Source organism: Amblyraja radiata, chromosome 15, assembly GCF_010909765.2.
Source record: "Amblyraja radiata isolate CabotCenter1 chromosome 15, sAmbRad1.1.pri, whole genome shotgun sequence".
Classification (NCBI taxonomy): Eukaryota; Metazoa; Chordata; class Chondrichthyes; order Rajiformes; family Rajidae; genus Amblyraja; species Amblyraja radiata.
Window position 1 is genome coordinate 49,559,981 of NC_045970.1, and position 6,343 is coordinate 49,566,323.

Here is a 6,343-nt window from a genome sequence, read left to right on the forward strand (position 1 = left end):
CCCTTACCATCTGGACGCCCGCAGCAACGGCTGTGGAGGGTGGTGGTCCCGACCACGGGGGAAAATGGAGGAGGACTGGCCAAGCTCTGTGCCTTCCACCACAGTGATGAATGCTGTGGTGGATGTTTGTGTAAATTTTTTATTGTGGTTGTGTTCTTTATTACTGTACCGCTGCTGGCAACCCAAATTCCACCGACCTTGGTTGTGTGGCAATTAAATTATTTCAATTTCAATTTCAAGAAGAATGGGGAAGAAGAAGCCCAAGAAGAGGTTGAAGTCCTTGTCCCTGAACAGACCCAGGTTGGGCCAGTATGAAAACCTAATAACTGAGCTCCAGCAAGATGATGAGGCTGCCTTCAGACACTTCACCAGGTTCCCCCCTGAGCTGTTTCAGGAGCTGAAGACAAGGGTGGGCCCTCTCCTGGAGATAAACGAGACCTCCATGAGGAAGCCACTGGAACCAGGCCTGCGCCGAGCTATCACCCTCCGCTACCTGGCATCAGCAGACTCCTACAAGAGCCTCTCCTACAACTTTCTTGTGGCCCACAACACCATCAGCAAGGTTGTCCGAGAGACCTGTGAGGCCATCATCAATGCTTATGAAGATGAAGTCATGGACTGCCCAAGTACACCAGATGAGTGGACGAGAGTGGCGCAGGGCTTTGATTCCAGATGAAAGTCCTGCACACATGTGGGGCAGTGGACGGCAAGCATGTGGCCATCAGGTGTCCACCCAAGGGAGCTTCAATGTACTTCAACTACAAGAAGTTCCATTCCATCGTACTCTTAGCTGTGGAGGATGCAAACTACAACTTCCTGTTTGTGGATGTGGGCACACGTGGCAGTGTCACAGATGGTGGGATCTGGAGAGAGACCTCCCTTGGGCAGGCACTGGAAGAAGAGTGAGCAGGCTATCCTGATCCAGAACATCTGCCAGGAGAAGACAACCCTGACATCCATTGCACACTGGTTGCTGATGATGCCTTCCCACTCAGGTCATGGATGATGAAGCCACACCCTCACAGGCAGATGTCAAGGGAGCAGAGGAGCTTCAACTACAGGCTGTCCAGGGCTAGGAGTGTCGTGGAAAAACGCCTTTGGTATCCTCGCCAGCAGATTCAGATGCTTGCGGACTACGATGTAGCCGGAGCCCAAAAATGTGGTGACCATTGTCTACGCAGCATGTGCCCTCCACAACCTGATCCGTACTAGAAGTGCTGCAGCAGCAGGGTGACCGAGTGGACAACCAGACAGGCAACATCACGCCAGGCTCATGGAGAGCTGGAGGACAGGCTGCACCCATGGTGGCACTGGAGAGATTGCCAGGAAGCACCGGCAACAAGAGAGCCAAGGACCAGAGAGACCATCTCTGCACTTACTTCAACTCTGAACTAGGCAGTGTACCATGGCAGTGCGACATGATCTGAAGACCAGCAGCAAACAGCCCACACCACAAACAGAAGTCCACCACTCCAGGATGAGAGCCCACAACAGACCACAAGTCCCTTTTCAGGGCCACCCACATCCTCCCAAAAGAGTTTAATTTTTAATGCAGTGCGATGCTTGTGTTTGTGTTTGTTTTATTGATCAAAATATATGAAATTTAAATATTTGAAAGTGATGCCATGAGACACTACTCTGAAATATAATATCTTCACACATCAATTTGCATTCAAAATGTCAAGCATTTCCTTTATTGATATTGAAACAAACAAAAGGCTTAACAACAAAAAGGTTGATAAGAACATACAACAGTGCGTACAAAAATATTATAATCACATAAAATTTGAAATTGTCTATAAATAATCTATATAGAATCATCACTTTAACAACAAAAGAAAACCGGTCACCACCGGCGACAACCTATGTCACCTGGTGACAACCTATGTCACCTGGTGACAACCTACGACAGCCCCTACGTCAGGAGAAGTCAAGCTACGCTCATTGGCGTCAGACCCACTGTCGCCGAAAAATGTTCAACATGTTAAAAATCCAGCGGCGACCAGAAAGACGCTACGACTCTTTGGGCGACTGCAGAGACGACTCACGACCATACAGGCAACACCCCGGCGATCATGTGGCGAAAGCCTAGTCGCCGGCAGTCGCCTAAAAATATCGCCTAAGTGGGACAGGCCCATAAAGAAGCAATTTTTTCAAATTGTTCAAGATTTTCATTGTTTAAGGTACATCATAAAGCTGTCATTGTGATTTGATGGTCTGTATGAGGTTACAAGTATGTTGGCCAAGTTTACGAAAGTTAGATAATGAAATGGAAAGGAATGTTTACTTGAAAAAAAGCGAACATACATTCTACATCTGTAGGTTTTTCTCTTTTGGAAAAAGGGGGGATGTTATGGTATAGCATATGCATGTAATGTATGCTACGAGTGATTGAACGACTTAATAAAGTCCACTCATGTGTGTGGGGAGTCACTCCGGAAACATGTCCCCAAAGAGTTAAGACTTGATTGTTTCAGTTTCCAGTTTCATTTCCACTTTCAGGGAGTGAACTATTTGGACTCAGCCCACCCAGTGGACTATAAAAACACCGCACACCGTCTCTGGTCCAGCCAGTTCTCGGAAGCAAGACGGAATCCTGAACAGCAGCATGAGGTAAGGGACATCTTCACTTTGCGCAGTGATATCGGAGATCAGGACCTTCCCAGGCACTGACGCCGACATTAGGTGGATGAGTAGAGAAGCTTAGTTTTTAGTCTTTAGACTTGCAGCGCGGAAACAGCACCCCCGACTCGCCGAGACCGCCCCGACCAGCGATCCCCGCTCATTAACACTATCCTGCACACACTGGGGACAATTTACATTGATACCCAGCCAATTAACCTACAAACCTGTACGTCTTTGGGGTGTGGGAGGAAACTGAAGATTTTGGAGGAAACTCACGCCGGTCACGGGGAGAACGTACAGACAAGCGCCCGTTGTCGGGATCAAACCCGGGTCTCTGGTGCTGAAAGGCAATAGCTCTACCGCTGCGCCAACCCACCACCCGTTAGGAGTTGAGAGGTCATGTTACACTTATATAAGACAGTGGTCGGGCCACATTTAGAGTATCGTGTTCAATTTTGGGCACCGTGTTATAGGGAAGATATTGTCAAGCTGGAAAGGGTGCAGAGAAGATCTATCAGGATGTTGCCAGGACTCGAGGGTTTGAGCTATAGGGAGAGGTTGAGCAGGCTGGGTCTTTATTACTTGGAGTGCAGGAGGATGAGGGGTGATCTTATAGAGGTGTTCAAAATCATGAGAGGAATATATAGGATTAATGCACAGAGTATTTTACCCAGAGTAAGTGAATCAAGAACTAGAGGACACTGAGGGGAGGGAATTTAATAGGGACCTGAGGGGCACCTTTTTTACAGAAAGGGTGGTGGGTGCATGGAACGAGCTGCCGGAGGAGTTAGATGAAGCAGGAACTATCACGACGTTTAAAAAACATTTGGACAGGACAGGTTTAGCCGGTTTATGAGGAAAAGGCAGGAGAATGGCACTGAGGGGGAAAGATAGATCAGACATGATTGAATGGCGTAGTAGATTCAATGGCCGAATTCTGCCAAATGGCCTAATTCTGCTCTATGATTTATGAACTTACGATTAATTCTAAATTGGGTTAGCTTAGAGATACAGTGCAGAAACAAGCCCTTGCACGCCGACCAGCGACCACCCCATACACAAGCACTATCCTACACACGCTAGGGACAATTTACAGATTTCGGAGAAAGGTCATGGGGCAAACTCCGCACAGCAGGGCTGCCAACTCTCATGCATTGAGCGCGAGACTCACGCATTTCAGTAAATTCTCACGCTCTCATGCTGATCACAGAATTTCTCACCCTCAAATATATAAATTATTAAAAAAAGAATCAATAAAGAAAGTCACGAACAATTCAATTCGCCCAAGGTTTCCAGATCTCCTCCACACTCACCAATGAGAATAGTTTTCTGTCGGCGGGTTTCCCATAAAGAACGAGCAATTTGATTGTCTTAAGCCCATCGCACGCTATTTAAAATGGCAATGTAACTGCAGTCTAATTATTCCATTTGACATTCATGGAACCAAAATCTGCAGGTGCTGGAAATTCAAAATATAGCAGAAATTGTTTTAGAGGTGAGTAAAAACCACGAGGGGAAAATATAAGGTGGGAAATGTGATTCAAGAACTAGAGGGCATCAGTTTAAAGCAGGGGTGTCAAACTACCGGCCCGTGCAGATGGTGTGATAAGTAAGACACGTTGGTGTCGTCAACACTTCACTCTCACACACACTCTCACACACAACCTAACACACACTAACACACACACTTGCACACACAAGGTTTAAAGGGATATGGGCCAAATGCGGATAAATGAGACTAGTTTCTATATTCTGTTTTTTCTATCTATTTTTCAACGCACTTCTTTTTTCTTCCTATGGAGGTTCAATAGACGAAGGAGATGTAAAATAACATTAACAGGGGACGGTTACCCCACACCCAAAACCTCAAGGTATTTAACCACACCACATGAATTAAAACTAGCAAAACTAATTAAGAATGCAAGACATTAGGGAAAAAAAGAATGGAGGAATCACATTTTGTAGTTGGAACATTAGGGGTGTGAACGAACCAATTAAAAGGGGGAAGATTATGGCTCAAATAAAATCTTTGAAGGTGGATATTGCGTTTTTACAAGAAACGCGTATGAAATTACAAACACAGATGAGACTAAAAGCAAACTGGATAGGCCAAACATATTATTCGTCATTTACTTCTAAAGCTAGAGGTACGGCTATTATTATTCGGAAAGGTATACCATTTATATTAAAGAACACTATATCTGATAAGGAAGGAAGTTACACTATAGTGGCAGGAGAAATTTATTCTACACCACTGACTCTGATAAATATTTATGCGCCAAATTTTGATAACCCTCAATTTTTAAAGAAAATCACGGATATAATAGATGAGTATAATTACCAAAATGTAATATTAGGGGGGGATTTTAATTGTGTTATAGATACATATTTAGATAAATCAATAAAAGTAAGGAAGAGTAAAGTTAAATCTAAAACTAGTGAATTTTTAAACATATATATAAAAACACTAATATAACAGATGTATGGAGAATAGTCAACCCTATGGGAAGGGAATACTCGTTTTACTCAGCGGTACATAAAACTTATTCAAGAATTGATTATTTCTTAGTGGACACAAAATTAATTCCATATACGATTAACCCTAAATATCACAATAGTATTATTTCTGATCACTCACCATTGACCTTTACTTTAAAATTAGAGGGAATGCCAGGTATAAAATCGTTTTGGAGATTTAATACACAGTTAATTAATAATCCACAAGGTTATGAGTATTTAAACAACAAATTAAATTCTTTTTGATACAAATGAGACACCAGGCATTTCACCATCTTTATTATGGGAAACTTTTAAGGCATTTATACGTGGAGTTATAATCTCATATCAAAGTTACCAAAATAAAAAGAACTCCATAGAACAAGAGACTTTAGAAAAGGAAATTAAAATATTAGAATTAGATAACGCAAAAGACCCAACTATAGATAAACATAATAAGATCACATTATTGAAATTTAAACTTAATCGAATATTATCGGCAAGAGTAATAAGATTATTTCAGATCACAAAACAGGCACAGTTTGAATTTGGTGATAAACCACATAAACTTCTGGCTAGACAATTGAAGAAACAGGAAAAGGAAAAGACGATTACTAAAATCAAATCAGAGAATGAGGAATTATTAACGTAACCCCAGGATATTAATAAAAGTTTTGCCCAATTTTATCAAAACTTATATACGTCTAATATTAAAATAGAAGACAATAAAATTGTAGATTTTTTAGATAATTGTAATCTGCCAAAATTGGATAGTTTGGAACAAGAGGAATTAGGAGCTCAGATCACAAGGGAAGAAATGTGAAGCAATAAAAGAGCTGAAAAATGGAAAAACGCCAGGACCAGATGGTTTTAATAATGAATTTTATAAAGGTTTTCAGGAGTTAATAGTACCACGGTTACTTAAATTATATATGTATGCCTTTATCGAAAATAAATTACCAGAAACATTAGCCGAATCCACAATTACGCTAATACCTAAAAAAGATAAGGACTTAGAAGAACCGGCCTCATATAGAGCCATATCACTCCTAAATACAGATCAGAAAATTTTAGCAAGAATTTTAGCAAGAAGATTGAGTAAATATATTAATAAATTGATAAATCTGGACCAAACAGGGTTTATACTTAAAAGACAATCATCTAACAATTTGAGACGCCTTTTTAATATAATGTCTTCATACAAAACGGAAAAGGAAGACTT